This window comes from Bos grunniens, chromosome 9 (assembly GCF_055505025.1).
Source record: "Bos grunniens cultivar Pamir isolate PY7600 chromosome 9, Bosgru_T2T1.0, whole genome shotgun sequence".
Classification (NCBI taxonomy): domain Eukaryota; kingdom Metazoa; phylum Chordata; class Mammalia; order Artiodactyla; family Bovidae; genus Bos; species Bos grunniens.
Window position 1 is genome coordinate 81,196,672 of NC_141173.1, and position 19,588 is coordinate 81,216,259.

At 37.3% G+C, this 19,588-nt stretch overlaps 1 protein-coding gene across 17 annotated transcripts in view; it reads right to left on the reverse strand.

Annotated features, from left to right (window-relative positions):
- The window catches only part of HIVEP2 (HIVEP zinc finger 2), a 219,239-nt gene that overhangs the window by 36,384 nt on the left and 163,267 nt on the right, over positions 1-19,588 (reverse strand). For 14 of the 17 annotated variants that reach the window (XM_086318113.1, XM_086318114.1, XM_086318110.1 and 11 more), the window contains one exon: positions 6,019-6,113. The exons of the other annotated variants lie outside the window; for them this stretch is intronic. The gene's annotated coding sequence lies outside the window, so the exon portion shown is untranslated. The remainder of the gene's footprint in view (positions 1-6,018; positions 6,114-19,588) is intronic. 17 annotated transcript variants of the gene reach the window in all.

Consider the following 19,588-nt stretch of genomic DNA (forward strand, 5'->3'; position numbering starts at 1 on the left):
TATTTATAGTAGAAAGAAAGCTCATATTCTTTGGTCCAGGAATTCCATTTCTTGAAATGTGTCCTTACAGATGTACACAAGAGCACAAAGATGTGTGTACAAGGATTACTTAGGTCAATTAAGGCTCAGTCATAAGACTCAGCCACTTAAAGAAAATTAAGTGTATCTATAAGTACTAATATAAAAGCTCATCCAGAAGGTAGTAACATTGGATGTAAAATAGTTTATTGGGCCCTAGAATGTATTTTATAATCCCATTTGTGTAAAAGAGAAACAGGCAATAAACAGAAAATTTCTGTAAGGATGCCAAACAGCTTTTATATTAGTTAAATCACAGAAGTGGAGCCAGGGAGTCAAAAGAAGGGACAAAGGAAGGGATTTCTACCTTTAACCTTATGACTTCTGGTAATCTTTATTTTTCTTTATTTCTTTTTTTTTTTTTTTTACCATGAGTATGTCCAATGCAGGAGACATAAGAGACTTGGGTTCGATTCCTGATTTGGGAAGATCCCCTGGAGGAGGGCTTAGCAACCCACTCCGGTGTTCTTTCCCAGAGAATGTCCATGGATAGAGAGGCCTGGCAGCTACAGTCCATGGGGGTCACAGAGTCAGACACGACTGAAGTGATTTAGCATGTACTCATGGATGTTCACATTTTAAATAAAATATTTGTTAAAAAAGATGCCACTGTGTAAATGTACTGTAATTTCCCAAACTAAAACTCAAACACTGATTTTATTTCCATGACCAATTTGGTCCCTAATATAGAACGCTACTGTGAGATAATAGGTATACTTGGAAAAGGGGGAAAAACATGGAATAAATAAATCTTTTGGATGAGAAATCAGAAGCCCCCAGGTATCTGAAGCAAGATATCTGTAATCAAGAAGTCCTTCTGGGGACTCCACCAGTGGCCCAATGGTTAAGACTGTCTTCCATACTTAGGATCAGAACCAGAATCAAATCCACGTTTGGCTGACTGCCAAGCATAAGGGGTTCTCACCTTCCCAACCAGCATCCCCTACTCCCAGCTCAACTGTTAAGTTTTATTACAATGTAAAATAAAACATGGGCTTCCCTGGTGGCTCAGTGGTAAAGAATCTGTCTGCCAATGCAGGAGATGTGGGTTTGACCCCTGGGAGAGGAAGATCCCCTTGAGAAGGAAATGGTAACCCACTGCAGGATTCTTGCCTGGGAAATCCCATGTACAGAGAAGCCACCAGACTCAGTCCATGGGGTCGAAAAAAGAGTCAGACACAACTTAGCAACTGAACATAACAGAAAAAATACATCTGCAATAACGCTTTCTTCTAAGTATTTTCACTTGACTCTGATACTTCCAGTGCTTGAATTTTTCATAGTCCTGAGAGAATATATGAGTTCTGTATGGATTTCAAACAAATCCACAATTTAAACAATGTTAAAATCTGTATATTGAAGTATTAATGAAGACAGCCCCTTGTGAGACCATGATTAAGTCTCATGACATACAACTGTTTGACTTTGTTCCTTGAAAAGCATTACTTTTAAGAAAGTATTAATAAGAACCTCACAAGTGAAAATTAGGCATATGGTCACTTGCCACTTCTCAGTTTTCACAGAATATATAATTTTGCTTAAAACATGGACTTGAAGTTAAACACATACATAAAATTTTATGAAAAACAGGACTGGGATACTATATTTAATAATTAAATACAATATAGTATTTTTGTGTAGCAATGAAACAATAACTTTTAAAATCAGATTTAACTTTTGTGGTTTACAGTAAAGAATTACATTTATCATGGGAAATAGATGGGGAAACAGTGGAAACAGTGTCAGACTTTATTTTTAGGGGCTCCAAAATCACTGCAGATGTTGGCTGCAGCCATGAAATTAAAAGACGCTTACTCCTTGGCAGGAAAGTTATGACCAACCTAGATAGCATATTCAAAAGCAGAGACATTACTTTGCTAATAAAGGTCTGTCTAGTCAAGGCTATGGTTTTTCCTGTGGTCATGTATGGATGTGAGAGTTGGACTGTGAAGAAGGCTGAGCGCCGAAGAATTGATGCTTTTGAACTGTGGTGTTGGAGAAGACTCTTGAGAGTCCCTTGGACTGCAAGGAGATCCAACCAGTCCATTCTGAAGGAGATCAGCCCTGGGATTTCTTTGGAAGGAATGATGCTAAAGCTGAAACTCCAGTACTTTGGCCACCTCATGCAAAGAGCTGACTCATTGGAAAAGACCCTGATGCTGGAAAAGACCCTGATGCTGGGAAAGATTGAGGGCAGGAGGAGAAGAGGACGACAGAGGATGAGATGGTTGGATGGCATCACCGATTCAATGGACATGGGTTTGGGTGGACTCTGGGAGTTGGTGATGGACAGCGAGGCCTGGCGTGCTGCGATTCATGGGGTCGCAAAGAGTCGGACATGACTGAGCGACTGAACTGAACTGAATTGAAATCTTAAACTAGCTATATACAATTCTTATCCACTAAGGACATATAAAAATAAAAGCACCAAATAAAATTCAAGGAAACGTAATAATATTTTTCTATTAAAGAACAGACCAGAAGATGAAGAAAAGTGATTTACACAAAATTCAAAAGTAGATCAGAAATAATACATTAATGGTCAGAAAAATATTATCTGGAATAGTTATTTAATTATCGATGGGTTTAAATTTTAAAGGACAAATCAGAAAAAGTCACACCTACTTTTTATTTTTAAAAAACAATCTTGCTGATACTAATAGAAGAACATCCTATATTCCAATAGCATTTATTATTCAGAAAATGTTTTAAAAATCACAACTTTGATCCCAGTAAAAAACACATTGACTCAATTATGTAAATAGCTTCAGTCAGGAAAGTTAGTTGCTCAGTCATGTCTGACTCTTTGTGATCCATGGGCTATAGCCCACAAGGCTCCTCTGTCCACAGAATTCTCCAGGCATAAATACTGGAGTAGGTTGCCATGTCCTATTCCAGGGGATCTTCCCCCAGGGGTCGAACCTGGGTCTCCGGCACCGCAGGCAGATTCTTTACCACTGAGCCACCAGACTTCCCTGAATCAGTCAGGAAAACCTCCTCCTTTTAAATTTCTAAGGTAAACCCACCCAAGATGTCTTACCATTTTATCATAAATTAGATAAACCTAGTATCATTCTCCCTACTTCTGTCCAAGAAGAGGTTCTGTCCTTCTGCCTGAACTGAAGATCCCAGTAGGACTTGGGACATCTTCTGGTCTACATTCCTTTGAACTATAATGTCTAACTTTTCACTTCAGTTACAAGCTTATTAGGGACTATTACACAATTTTGTGTAATTAGACTATTATTAGGGAACTGGAAATCACTCCTATTTCACATGTACTGTTTACATGAGATTTTAAACATATATGAGGATATAACTCTCTAACCCATCCTTGGACAGCCTTCAACTAACTGCTATCCATAAAACCACTTTCCTTCTTGGAGTTTCTGAGGCACATTGAAAGGTAGATGGGAGAAAACAGGAGTGACGGATCCTTTGGGAATTTACTGATCCTATTCATGAATCATTTGGACTCTTTTCGTTAATCTCTTGTCTTCGATTGCTTTATCTTGGAGACTGAAAAAATTCTGCAGTGCAAATGGTTTGCACCATAGATCTATTCCTGGGCATACATGGCATGTCTTTCTGGACTTCAAAGTCTCTTTGCTGCTCTCCTGAACTTACACTTAGGAAAATAAATTCACTTGAAAATCCATAAGGCTTTCAAAGTTTAATAATGACATTTGTCTTTTTTTGGTGATACTTTTAAAGGATACTTTTACTTAGCCATCTACTTCTACCAACAATGGTAGAAATTCTTGAGCTTGTGTTGTATTAATTAAATGTATGAAAATTCTTATAAGATAGAGAAATATCTTCTTTGTATCTCAGAATATTATTATAAACCATCAAATGTATCATTGTATATATCTGTAATTTTAGTATAATTTTCTCAATAGAAATCTACTTGGAGCTTTGAAGATCAGTAGTAATATAGTTAATTATAGCTACATTACTTCTCAATGATTGTATAGATGGATTTCATTTTTCAAATTCTCTAATTATGTGTTAAAAGTATAGCTCCAATTTCCCCAATCAATTGATGTGTTAAAAATGCAATATTAGAGCAATCCTCACATGGAAAGAAAATAGCTGGTTATCATTTCGTTCTCTGAGGTTTCTTTTTATGGTAACCAAACCCACGCAAATTCACTTTTGGCACCCACCGCCAACAAAGGAACAGTATTCCAAACACAGCTTCACATTCACATTGAAATTTTTCCCTCATGCCTTTGAGTGCTCTGAAAGGAGTAGGATAATTTGCAGGAGGATATGACTTTGGGGTTTCCTGTGGATGGTGCTCTAGCCCATAGGAGTCCTTCGGTTAGTAAAGAAAGACAGGCATTGTCTTGCAGGCTCCGTGCATTTTTCTGAGTGGAGTAATATTGAAAAAGACACTACCTTCTGCATGCTGTCTCAGTGGTAACAGAACTAAAGTAATTGAGCAAAAGAAAGGAAAATGATATTACTTGGAAGAGTTGCCATTTTTCTAAAAGTGTGCCCACTCCTTTGGCCATGCTTCAGTCCCACTCAAATAAATTTGGCACCCAGTTAAATAATTTCCTCAGACAGGCCCTGCGAGGAAAGGCACAGAAACAGCCTCCCGTGTAGACCTCCACAGAGGTCTCTTCAGGATAACAGCTGGGTGGGATTGGCAGCCGGGCAGCCCAGCTCTGTAGACGAATAAAGGCCTACAGTACCCAGGGTTGTCAATCTGGGATCTTTTGCTTAGAAAAACAGTATCTTAGAAAAAAACTTTACCTCAGGAAATTAATCATTACTTGAGTGGTGGCAAAAGTCAAGTGAGCATTAAATAATAACATCCTAAATAATAATGGTATAAAATGACAGGTTATAAACACTACTTCTCTACTTCCAATATTTTAATAATAGAACATTTTTTAAAAACTAAAATGGTGACTTGGTCTTTTTTGAGGCATTGGTGGAATTACACTTGTAAATAAAACAGATGTCTTCTGATAATAATTACTGGACAAAAATTTAGAGGCCATTTCCATGTATTTGCTTTCAAAATGTCATAGATCAACTGCAAAATAGTTTAAGAAATACACGAGCATCTCAGAGCACTGCTGCTTTAACACAGACGGACCCACAAGTCATACCACCTATGAGTACCGGATGAAGGAAAAAAGGATCTACCGAAAAACCAAGAGCAGTGCCAGAGTCCAGCTGAATACAGACTTATTTCCACAGGATGATTAAAAAAGGGCACCTTTCTGAGAGCCAAATTCATTATAAATGCTTCTTTTATTAGTCAAAATTCCCATCACAACCTTAGTTCTCCTTAAAAGGAGCAAGTAGCCAATATGAGGAAGGTACTGTATACTATATAAAACCTTGTCAAGCAATTAAGAGAACTTCTGGAGAAAAAGTAAAGAGATTGAGATGATCACCATCTAGTTTGACATACATTAAAATTTAACTGGACATTTCAAACCTAATGGAAAACTGAACAGTATTTTTTGCATGTTGGTTACAATGACTGCAGACAGTTGTACAGTTTGCATATCTGTCCAAAGTTTTTATGACTTAGGACTACAGCTTACTAATTTTAATATTTTGTCATAAGCTTTTTGCAAATTTTTTACAATTGTGATTTTGCTCTCCTGGTGGAATGTTTTCATATTCTATAACAAAAGTTATTAGGTTTTACTATGCAGAATTTTGTATGAAAATAAATTCTGCCAGAAAGAAATTCTCTTAAATGAAGCTGCTTCAATTAAGCAAATTATAATTAAAACTGGGCTATTATGAAAAACAAAACAAAACCTTCACTCACTAAATAGCATATACATTGTTTCTTCCCAGACTGGATGATAGTCAATTCACATATGGGTGGATGCACAGTAAGTTAAAAGTTCTCTTCAAGTTAAATGTAAAACTCATAGAATAAAATAATAAATGTCAGCTATTAACCTGTTATCCTCATATCAAAAAAGTGCATCACAGCCGTCTTTGCTTTCAACGATGCCAACTCCCTCCACAGGAACACATGCACAACTTCTGGGAATCTAAAAAATAAACAATAAGATCTTTTAAAAATGATGAACCTTGTAGTCAATTTAACCGACACACTACTCATAGAAATGCTCTCCTTGAGAAAATAAAATTTGGAACTGGATCCTTCAAGACTTTTTTTCTTTCAAGAAAAAATTTCCTGTCTTTTCACATCTTTTGAATAAGTTCTTGCATTAAAAGAGAATATTCTGTTACAGTAAACATGGAAGCAACGTGGAAAATAATGCTAGAGTTAAATCAATGTATTGGAACTAGAAATTATGCCACTGCAATCCATGATACAAATCTGACTTAAAGCTGATTCCCACTAAACTTCTTTGGTGCATCAGCAACTAAACTCCCCAGGATGAAGACTCAGATAACCTCATAGAAAATTCTTTTCTATAGTTTATTTCAGCAATGTTATGTTCCATGCTAAAATTAATTTCTGAAATAGGAAGCCAAAACCAACCAAAGTTAAATCCTGAGACATAACAAACTCTGGAAAGTAACGAAGAAAGGAACTTTCTCATACTTAGAATTAATTTATTCAAGCCTGATCCAAAAAAAATGCATAGAAGATCAGTCAAAGTACATAATCCAAATAGATTAATCAGTCACCATCTTTAGATGGTTTATCTCCCAGTATAAAAGACCCATATAAAATAGTACTACATATCTATAGATATCCACTGTATATTTGTTCATTTTTAAAAACATTGCTCTTTCTTCCAGACAAGTTATGTCTCATAGAAAGGACTAAAGCATCAAGACATGAGAGTTAAAATGTGCCTTAATCCAGTACCATTTCATGTGACTGTTCAAAATGCTTAAAGGAAGCAGTTAGCTTTAATTTTCTCCTCCTCTTTGCATATCACTTCAGGACACCCTGTGCACTTTGCAACATGAATCATTATAAGCACGTAGGCCCACTCGGTTCCTCAAAAGACACAAAAGGTGCAAAAATAGCTTCTGCAATTGAAGCAAGAACCACGTCAGCAGCCAGATGAATGTGGGTGGTCAGATAAGATTCTGTTGCTGCAAAGGGCAAATTATTAAGCGAATGCTAGATTTATTTTCTTTCTAAACTTTGTTCTTGCCTCAAATCAACCATTTTCTGGCACTTAAATGACTCTTGACAAGCTCCACCATTTTCAAAATTGAAAGCTTCATCAAAGCCAAAGAGCATGACTGATTAAACACTGAGGGAATAGTGATGGGGTCCTTCAAGATATATATGTATGTATGTATGTCTATGTATGCTGCTACTGCTAAGTCGCTTCAGTCGTGTCTGACTCTGTGCGACCCCATAGACGGCAGCCCACCAGGCTCCCCCATCCCTGGGATTCTCCAGGCAAGGACACTGGAGTCGGTTGCCATTTCCTTCTCCAAATGTATATGTATATATACATATAAAATAAGGCTACCCTACTGGCTTAGAAGGTAAAGAATCTGCTGGCAATATGGGAGATCCAGTTAATCCCTGGGTTGGGAAGATCCCTTGAAGAAGGGGATGGCTACCCAGTCCAGTATTCTTGCTTGGAGACTTCCACAGACAGAGGAGCCTGGTGGGCTAGAGTCCATGGGATCACAAGGAGTCAGACACTGTTGAGGGACTAACACTTTCACTTTCTTCATATTAAATTACAGTATATATATAAGGTATAATTTTATATGCATATATATCCTTATATATATATATATATATATATATATGCTTTTGAACTGTGGTGTTGAAGAAGGCTCTTGAGAGTCCCTTGGACAGCAAGGAGATCAAACCAGTCAATCCTAAAGGAAATCAACCCTGAATATTCATTGGAAGGACTGATGCTGAAGCTGAAGCTCCAGTACTTTGACCACCTGATGCGAAGAGCTGACTCATTGGAAAAGACCCTGAAGCTGGAAAAGATTGAAGACAGGAGGAGAAGGGGACAACAGAGAATGAGATGGTTGGCTGGCATCATCGACTCAATGGACAAGAGTTTGAGCAAACTCCGGGAGATAGTGAAGGACAGGGTAGCCTGGTGTGCTGCAGTTCACCAAGTCACAAAAATTTGGACATGACTTAGCAACTGAGCAACAACAACAACAATATTATAGCTTCTATAATTATACATATATATTTATATATTTAAACCATATCCATAGTAACAAACCAAAGAGCACCTCTTTTGAAAAGAAAATCAAGTTCAAGTGCTAAAAAAAAACAAAATTGTACACGGGCAATACGACCTAAACTAAAGCATGGCATCTCTCAGATAAAAAATAATAAATCACTGAGCTATTCACACTCTGAGATGAACTCATCCAAGATAGAAACAGGCCAAGATTCTACAGATACAGCTATTTACAGGGAACAACAACTTGAGGCATCCAGGGACTTCCTGTGATTGGCGACCCCATGGCCACTGAACTAAAAGTTAAAAGACAAAAGGAGAACTTCAGCCTCAGAACGCTGGCACTGACACCCACTCCTTCCAGCTATCTGGCAGCTGCACACAAGCACCCAACCATCCCCTAACCCAGAAAGCGTCATTCCCACCAAGAGCTTCCACAGGCGAAAGGGAGCATGTGAGTCCTCCAGACCAGATGTGTCAGGGGCAGTGTTCCCAGTTCTGACCCTGCTTTTCCAGTCTGGCTCTCCAGGACTATGGCCACGGGAAACAGGAAACAGTCGTCTCATGATATGCACATGTAACTGGAATGTTAGATGATAGAAGATTGCTTTTTTCACTCATTAAGAAGGTTTGAAAATTGTTTCTATCATATGAAACTGCTACGTGTGCCCTCGTCAATGATTGGTTTGCCCTTAAAGAACAAAAAACAGTGGTCATAATATTGTACTGCTATTTTACCTCACAGAAACTTCCAAGTAATTAGTGTGATTTTAAAACAAAGATCTAAATGATAATAACATGAAAGATAGGACACCAAGTTTGGAGATTTTGCGCAAATCGCTTTGTTGCAATTGGAATCAGTAATGGCCTCTACAAGGGAGGCAATTGTTGTTACTCTTAAAATAGAGACATAGAGATAACCATCTCAGAAATTTGTTTTTGCTTTAATTTTAATTGAGTTTTTGTGCCTCAGTATCTTCTTTGAAATAAAAGAAAAATATTTCCTCAAACAGTTCCTGAAAATGTAGTATTACAACTTATGCTTGTATTTCCTAGAAATCAGCAGTTCACACAGTATATTTTGTAAACAATGGAATAAAGTAAAGAGAGATTTTTCATTTTTTAAGCTTTACTTCTAGGTTATTGGATTCATAAGAAACCACTCTGCAATGAAACATTAATATTCAATAAAACTAACAAGTTTTCAGAAAATTGTGTTCACAGATCTTGTTAAATATCCCCAAGTTATTTAAAATTCCTTCCTAAATATGAGGCAAAATTATCTTTCACGTTACTAACAAAGTAAAGACTGATTTTTCGTCGTTTATAGGCCTACAGAAGAGTTCCTTAAAAATATTTTCCAAACCTCCGTCGCCTACTTGTAACAAACACTTGGAAAATTTGAACATTATTGTTTCTAATCCAGTGGTTTCTCAGACTATTTTTAGAAAAAAATCATCCTTGACATTAGATATTTATTCTTGGAAGCTTACAGGTTATTATTACTAAGCTAAGTGAGGGTCATGTTGAGCTATGATTAGATAGGTAGGCAGGTATTAGATAGATAGACAGACATGGAGACGTATGTAAAATGTCCATTCCTGGTAAGATTCTTTAGTATTTCATTTCTCTATTCTTCCAAATTATTTTAAGACAAGTTATGGATTAATAGTTTACTATGGTTAGCACTTCATTGGCAAACTTCTCATGCATATACAAATGTTATCAACCTTTTTTCTGAGGTTAAACACATACACACTAGATCATAATTTTAGTAGAAGAGCCAATAAAATATACCAGTTACACTTTAGATGAGCGCTGTCACAATTAAAAACAATTATTATGTGCTTCAACTCTATGGAAGAAGTGGCAAATAGGACCTGGAAACAAGATATGATCCTTATATTGCTTGGTTAAAAGAAATGTTTAAAAGAAGGAATACCACTCTTCATATATTCAGTCATAGAAAAGAGATACATACCTCTTTTATTTTATAGAAGGGAGTAGAAGAGATTCAAAAGTAGTAGGTAAAGACGGGAGGAGGGTACTGAAAGATAAATGTATGCTTAAATACTTTATCAGAGTGTACCAAAAGTGTACCAGAAGCAGCAGCTTCTCCTTGCTACAAAAAAGAACTTTGAATGGGGCCACTGTTCCACTCGGAGTGTCTAGAGGGGCAAAGTAAGAGGCACCTGGGGGGGTGGTAGAGAAGATAGTTAAAGGCTGGGAAGACTCACTCACACACACACACACACTCACACACACACACACACACACTCACACACAGAGATAAGTCTGATTACAAGCTCATATTTTTAGAAACAGTTATGATATGAAGCTAAAGGTTGGAACTGGGTTCAGAATGTAAAGACAAAAAAGGGATAAAGAGTAGGAACAGGAAAGAGTGCTAATTTGGGAGCAGGGGACAATTCATTGCTGGGACGACTACACAGAAGGCTTTGAAAAGTGTGTCTGAAAAAGGGGAGTTTTCACAAAAGGAGGATGGGACAAACAGTCAAAATTCGATTACTCTGCCATTGTGTTTAGGGGGCTGGTTCTGGAAACTGCTGGCAAAAATGATCTGAGAGTGCCACTTCTCGGCAGGTTGTCAGTGCTGGAGCGTAGGAAAGATACAAAATAAAAGCATTGTGTGAATCAGAACTACTAAAAACACAAAAGAGTAAGTACCTGTGAATTCATGATTATAACTTAAGCCTCCTTAATTAGGGTTTCTGGACTATTTCTGTGACACTTTTAGACATTTATAGAATGTCTATACTCATCAGAAAATGAACTAAGTTTACAAAATACATAAATGAAAAAGCAAACTCTATAGAGCCTAGAAGGGAAACATTTGTGAAGAAATAAGTGCTGCAAAATGTTTTAGGCGCTTTGACAAAAATATAAGCACAGTACTGGGCACAGCACAAAAGAGGAAATGGCCAATCCTATCAAGACAAGCACAAAAGGCTTGAGAGACACAATGATACTAAGTCTTTAAAGAAAACTATACGTGCTAATGGGCTTTGCTGGTGGCTCAGACAGTAAACGGAGAAGGCAATGGCACCCCATTCCAGTACTCTTGCCTGGAAAATTCCATGGACGGAGGAGCCTGAAGGCTGCAGTCCATGGGGTCGCTGAGGGTCGGACACGACTGAGTGACTTCACTTTCACTTTTCACTTTCATGCATTGGAGAAGGAAAGGGCAACCCACTCCAGTGTTCTTGCCTGGAGAATCCCAGGGACGGGGGAGCCTGGTGAGCTGCCGTCTATGGGGTCGCACAGAGTTGGACACGACTGAAGTGACTTAGCAGCAGCAGCAGACAGTAAAGAATCTGCCTGTAATGCAGGAGACCCAGGTTCAATCCCTGGGCCAGGAAGATCCCCCAGAGAATAGAATGGCAACCCACTCCAGCATTCTTGCCTGGGAAATCCCATGGACAGAGAAGCCTGGCGGGCTACAATTCATGGGGTGGCAAAGAATCCGACATGACTGAGCAACTAAACACACACACACACACACACACACACACACAGTAATATGGGACTTCCCAGAGGCCTCAGGGGAAGAATCTGCCTGTCAATGCAGGAGACTCAACAGATGTGGATTCAGTCCCCTGGTCAGGAAGATCCCTTGGAGAAGGAAATGACAACCCAGTCCAGTATTTTTGCCTGGAGAATCCCATGGACAGAGGTGCGGGGTAGGCTACAGTCCCTGGGGTCACAAAGAGTTGGACACAACTGAGCATGTATGAATGCTAACATACAAAAACTTGCAGTTTCCAGTGTTAGATTTAGAGATAAATAATCAGATTAAATAAAAACATAAGGCTCTATCATTCCTGTTTCTCTCTAGTTTCATCTATTTGATTTTACTGTGGTCAAAGTCTGGTTCATGGGGAAGCTTAGGGAATAAGGTATATGTTCTAGTTAATACAATCTTATGGTTAGGTAAAGACCACAGAGAAATAATTTTTGTTTTAACATCTGCTAGTGGTTATTTTCCAAAGTACATTAGCCTTCTCCTTGAGTTAATTACAGTCTCCTGAACATAATTTAATCTTTCTTTGATGATTCAGGATAGTATAGTGTTCTCTGGTCCTTACTCTGCATCTGGGCTATGATTGTCTGGTGCTGGCAATGCAAACTTCTCCCCCACATGTATTCTTAAATACATGTCAAGCTTTCCAAGATCAGGGTTGTAACTGAGATTTTTCTTTTTTCTTGACCACATATTTGACACCAGACTAACTTATTTTAGGAGCAAATACATAACCATTCACTTCTATCACCGTTATTTGTTGAGCTTATTCTAAATCATATAGGGAGTATTTAGTAATGTGAAAGATTTTAGACATCATCGACTCTCTCAGCCAAATAACAGAGGGAAAAAAGGCTGAGAACCAGAGAAGTTAAAATACTTGCTTAAGGACTCGTAGGTCATTATGATGACCTGGACTATGTATAGTTTAGGTCTTCAACCATTCAAGTCGACTATTTTCCACTATCCATATTACTATCTTATTACAAGTTTATTAACCTGACCCCACTGCAGAAATTGATTAAATGAAAAAAGGAATAAAAATGAGGAATAAATAATATTGAACTTAAAATGAGCAATGACATTTACTACCCATACCTTAAAGTTAATAAGTCAAATGAACAGAAAATTACAGTAGCTAAAAACCAATGTTTCATTAAACTGTTTATCAATTTTTATCCAATAGCAAGAACAGCTCATTAATTGACAGTTAACGGAGGTAAGTCCTTTGGTTCATAAAACCGAAATTCCACTACCAGAGCCTATAGAAATACAGGACCCCACCTTCACAGGTACCACTTCGCTTGCAGAATGCTCTTTGCTGCTTTGTTTTAGCAAAAGGGCATGGCCAATTAGATGTTCTGTATTAATTAAATATTTTTTGTTTTCTCATATGTGATATTTTTATATTTATATTCTCACTTTAAGTTTTCTTTCTCTTCTTTTCAATTCCCTCTATTCTATCCCTTAATAATATTATGGCAGGTAAATAACTACGGCTTAACAAGTTATTGTAAATATTTGTTCTTTAACTAAATACTTGAAGGATAAAGCCAAAGGAGGACTATTTGACTAGTGTACTCTAATGAGAAGTATGACATAACAAAATCATACCTCCAAGTTATTGTTTTCTCCAGTCTCATCTTTTACAGAATTTACGTTTACTATTTGGTTACAATTTTGGTATATCTAAATAAGGTCATAACTCTTTCTCTAAATCTCCTTTTACTCCTGGATGTGCAAAGATTAGCATAAAAAAAAAGCCAATTTTAATTTTGGATTCTGTAAACAAAGAGAACAGAGAAATAGAGTGGTAAAATATGCATTATATTCATAAGTATGCATAAACAAGCTGACCTTGCCTGAAGGAAAATCTCTCTCTTAGGGAAGAGCCTCCCACATCAATGGAAATAATACCCAAAGTAATGAAAGCACAGCTGAAAACTTGAACGGCATTCCAAAATTTCATGCTACAACTGATTCTCAGATGTAATGAATAAAACTGTTTTCAGTCTCCATATTCTAGGTCCGCACACAATAAAGATCCTTCAAGAAGAAATCAAGGCAAAGCCTATGGCATATCTTACAATCTAATCAGATGAGCCCTATTCAGTTAGTAACTGAGCTGCTGAAATAATCAATTCTGTCTCTCTTGAAAATTTTTACAGTCAATGGGGAAATGGGGACTCATGTGCCAGTGTAAAGGTACACAACCTCAAACCTTGATTCCACACTGTCCAAGGACTGATTAGGCAAACAGAAAAAACAACAACAGGGTACAAGCCTCAAGAGTTTGGAATTAGACATAAAGTTAGGAAATGACAAATAATCTGAATATCAGCTATTATCAGAGCTTAACAAAGTATATGATCAAGAAGGGTTTGAACAACCAAGTATGGCAACAGTGGTAAGTGGTTCAAATGGAAGTCATGCTTTATCCAAGTGAAGTGTGCATAGTTGCTCAGTTGTGTCTGACTCTTTGCAATCCTATGGACTGTAGCCTGCCGGGCTTCTCTGTCCATGGAATTTTTCAGGCAAGAATACTGGAGTGGGGTTGCCGTTTCTTTCTCCAGGCGATTTTCTGGACCCAAGGATCGAACTCGGGCCTCCAGCATTGTGGGCAGACTCTTTACCGTCTGAGCCACCAGGGAATCCCTTATCCAAGTGAGGTAACAAGAAAAGCTTTATAATCACTTCTGCTATGTAGTTATTCAGGTACTACCCTGGCACTTTGATAATCTCTGGGTGGCATTCATATTTTCAGCCTCATCCTGGAATATGTCATCACCTGCAAAGTTTAAGGCTAGAAAAACGTTCAAGTTTCAAGCAGGTGCCTATAATATCCTAATAGACAAACTCTGTCAGATAATTCCAGAATTTCATCTATTGGTTCATTCACTCAATCATATGATACATTTTCCAAAGCATATATATCCTAATGTGATGACATAAAATAGTATTGAAAATCAAATTTCATATGAGGTTTGAATCTCGATATTATTGTCTCATTTATCTATTAACTTATATCAATTTCAATGACATCGAGTATGAATTCAAAATAATGTACACATGTGGAATTCAAAGACAGATAAGAATCCTTCTTTCAAAGAGCTTGCTGTCTAGTGTGTAAGAAAACCATATAAACAAGTTGTAAAAGCTACACAGGCATAAAATGGCCTTATAGGAGTACAGAAACAAGACACGGATTGGGCATGCAGCGATTAGGAAACACTCTCTTAGGTCTTAAAAGAATGCTAGGATTTGGCAAGTACAGATGCAGAGAAAAGGCATTTAATATGTACACATCATTATGCATTAGAGAAGACCAAGGGATGTTGAAGAAAGAGCTGGTCTGACTAGAACACTTGGCACATCGAGACAATGGACGTGAGGCTGAGAAGGAAAGGTCGTGAGGGATGGTAAGGGAACTCTGGTAGAAGTGACTGACATCAGAAGTTCCAAGCAGACTACCCCAAACCCAGAGACACTACAGAAAGTTCACACATATTTCACCTCTTTCCATATCTTCCTGGACAAACTACAAATGTATAACCTGAAAAAGAATCAATTTTGAGAAGTTTGTACAATAAAGAAGACTTGAAGCTAAAGGGAAAAAGAAGTGATAAGAGAATTAGGGAATAAACTCTTGGAAAAGTGGGAAAGAAAAGGGAACTCAAAGGCATCGATTAAAAGATCAGTTTTGGAAGAAAGAATGAAAACTTTTGTTTTATTTATTTATTCTATATTTATTTGATTGCACCAAGCAGCATGCAGGATCTTCCCCAATCAGAGATGGAACCCATGTACCCTGCATTGGGAATATGGAGCCTTAACCACCTCCACGGAAGTCCAACTTTTCTGAATTAGACTGGAGGAAAAGAAGAAATAATGAAGCAAATCAACATTTTAGATAAAAAAGAAACCGAGAATTTTCCTTAAGGTGTTCTTAACTCACTCAGAAAAGTAGAATGCTGGTCATCTGACGGGCATGAAGGAGCTAGAAATCGTTGAGGGGCTTAAAGAGTTTAAACAGCTATTTTCCCTGAGTAATTAATCACTTGACAATCTTAAGAACACTGTTTCTTATTAGGCTATTTAAAAAGAGTACTTTGCACCAAAATGTACACAAAACTTATCTAAGTTGATCAGTTCAGTTTAGTCGCTCAGTCGTGTCAGACTCTTTGCAACCCTACGGACTGCAGCACGCCAGGCCTCCCTGTCATCACCAACTTCTGGAGCTTGGCCAAATTCAGGTCCATCGAGTTGGTGATGCCATCCAACCATCTCATCCTCTGTTGTCCCCTTTTTCTCCTGCCTTCGATCTTTCCCAGCATCAGGGTCTTTTCCAATGAGTCAGTTCTTCACATCAGGTGGCCAAAGTATTGGATAAATATATCTAAATACTATATCAAATAAAATATGAAAATTTCTTTTATTTTTCAGGAAAACTCTAAAGATGATGAACTATTTAAGACATTATCTATGAATGCTATGCTAAGTCACTTCAGTCGTGTCCGACTCTGTGCGACCCCACGGACAGCAGCCCATTAGGCTCCCCCGTCCCTGGGATTCTCCAGGCAAGAACACTGGAGTGGGTTGCCATTTCCTTCTCCAGTGCATGAAAGTGAAAAGTGAAAGTGAAGTCACTCAGTTGTGTCTGACTCTTAGCGACCCCATGGATTGCAGCCTAACAAGGTCCTTCGTCCATGGGATTTTCCAGGCAAGAGTACTGGAGTGGGGTGCCATTGCCTTCTCCATTATCTATGAATAGTAGATCTAAAACAATCTTTAAAAATTTATATATTTCTTATCTTTTCTTTAAAAGAATAGCTGTGGAGATCTTTTACTATAAACATGAAAACTTATCTATTTTGATTTTAGAAATGCTGAGTTTAAAAGACTGAACTATTAGTTAATATCTATGATATAGATTCCTTACCTTATTGAATTAACTATATATATTCAACCACAATGAAATATATTGAGAGTTAAAAAGTCATTTGAATGTCCCACAGGACATGGGACAGTAGCTGGCAGAGTAGAAAGTCAATAGATATTTTTCAGTTGAGTGAATGGAGGAATAAATAAATGTGAATAAGCGAATGAAATAATGAATGACTGTGAATATACCACATGTGTGTGCCCAGCACCTGAGAAAACACTCTTCTTGCTTACTGAATAAAAAAGAGCTTCATAGACTCTCAGACATAGAACACAGATGGGATCTTGGTTAGTCTACCACCATATCCAATAATTGAGGACACAGAAACCCTTCAGGACTAAGTGACAGACCTAAGTGGACTTCGGGAAAGTTGAGCATCCCAAAACCCCAAAAAGGGTTAGTTTTTGAATTTCTGGCACTTTTTCATCTACTAACCACAAAGAGAAATTTTTTGCAAATGTTGCAAGGTGCAGAGAAGTTAGATGTTATTTAAAAGTTTAGGTAGAAAAAAAGTTAACAGAAATGTGTATTTTTTTTAACCAAATAATTTTAAACATCTAATCACCTTATCGTTTGTTAAGAATCTCATCTCAATACAGTAACTAAAGTAAGTAAGAGTTAGGCTTAAATCTCTTTAACTGAAATGTAAACAATAAAATATTAATTTAACATGGTTTCTCCAATTTATCACTCTTTCTTTCCTGCCTCCGTACTGATTGGAGTGGTCATTTTAATTGCTAAAGACCTGTGAAGTCTGATGCTGATTCTATCATACGTACATGCTCAGTCATGTCAGACTGCGAGTCAATGGCCTGTAGCCCGCTAGGCTCCTCAGTCCATGTAATTTTTCAGGCAAGAATACTGGGTTGCCATTTCCTTCTCCAGGGGATCCTCCTGACCCAGGGAACAAATCCTGCATTGGCAGGAGGATTCTTCACCACTGTGACACCTGGGAAGCTCTAATTCTATGTATACGTATGCCAAACATGTAGATGTGAAAAGCACTGAAAACCAGGGGAAAAGAAAGGTCATGCCTGGATTAGAACCTGAAGCATGTTAGGATGAGAGAGAAAATGTGCAAATGAAAAGAATACTGCATTTTAATTCAGGAAATTCACACCCCTGCCTTAGTTCTAGGGCTCCCCAGGTGGTGCAGTGGTAAAGAATCTGTCTGCCAAGCTGGAGAGGCAAGAGATGGAGGTCAGGGATCTAAATCTTGTAACTGCATAATATCGGACAATTTATTTAACCTTTGTGATACTTCTTTCTTCTGTGAGAAAATGAAAACAATAATTCCTCCCAATCAAGGTTGTTGTATCCAGGTGTCTGTCACAGTAGGTACTCAATAAATTGATTTTTGAAAGATAATAAGATTAAGGGGGAATCCTGTGAGGAAGAGAATATAATAGATAATGATATCAAATCTCGTAATTCTATATATCACTATCTAAAGCAGAATATTGCAATAGTCATGCTGTGCTTCAGCCCATTAACGTTAAGGATATATTTATTGATGGCCTGAATATTCATTTCTTATGGTATTGTTAGTGATTGAGATGATTTTTGTCAGTGTTTTAATCAATTTATCAAAAAAAAGTGATGATGATCCTATGCCATGTTTTGGTTTAGGTAACAAATTTAGGTACAAGTCAGTGGTAAGAAAAATATGTATTGCATGCTACTATGGACAAAGCAAGGTGTCTATTTCAGTTCATTTAGCAATTAAAAGGGAGCTGTGCAGTTTACAATATTTAATTGTCTTTTTAAAGTGAGGACATATCAGAGATATGTATGTGGTATCAATATCAAGGAGAATTTTGTTTTTCCTAAAAACTGGCTGTATAGATTACATTGTAAGCTATTTAGTGTCCCTTTTTAAGTTGACTGCTAGAAAGCTAACATCTACATTTGGGGCCTTTCTCTAGGAAGTCTCTAGGCTTTGTTTACATGTATTTTGATCATTAACATCATTTCTAGCTTCAAGGACTAGTCCTACCTTTGTTTCCTATTGGCTCATGCTCACACTCACTAATTTATACACATATACACCTCAATAATGAGGACTATTACAGAAGACATAATAAATGTAGCTGGGAACTGTTTCCAAAATTAAATCTATTTGTATATTTCAATAGTGTTTGGGCAGCACAACTCTGAAAGCTAACTGGTTCCAGGAACATAAAAAGTAATGTGGAAACTCCCCAAATATTTTTCTTTCCTACAGCCTCCAACTGTATTGATTCCAAGAAAAGAAAGGATTTCATAAATACAACTGAAAAGGTACATATAACACAACTCAAGAAAAACATTAATTGTTTTTCCTTCTCTAAGAAATTGCATATGAATAATATGGAAATAATATGGTCAAATTATATTATCTTTGAGACATGGTCAAATTTCCAGCTACTGTCAAGGCTCAGCAGCAGACGTGGTAAATGCATCTGACATATTCTTGGACACAGATAACTTACACTGGCAGATCCTACACGCAGATCCTGTGCAGAGTATTCAAAGGGTTGGATGAATGTTTTTTATTTGCTGAACATCCATAGGGTATAAAATCAGATTTGAACACATGTACTTTAACAAGTTTAGAATCCATTTGATCAGAAAGCATTTCAAGTCTCAAATCAACTTCTACTTTAAAGGTAAAAGCATCATCTATCATAAATGTTACTAAAATTCTAAACAATGAGTTAGAATCCCAAAGCCATTTTCAGTGAGGATTTGATTAGCCCATCATACGTGATTAAATTTTCTCTTTGTTTTCAAATAAATCCAAATGCTGGAGAATGTGTATTTGTAGCCATAATTTTGGGTTTCAGTCAACATTGACTAGTATCCAATATGGGCATATTAGCTTGATTTCTATATTGTTCACACCTATAT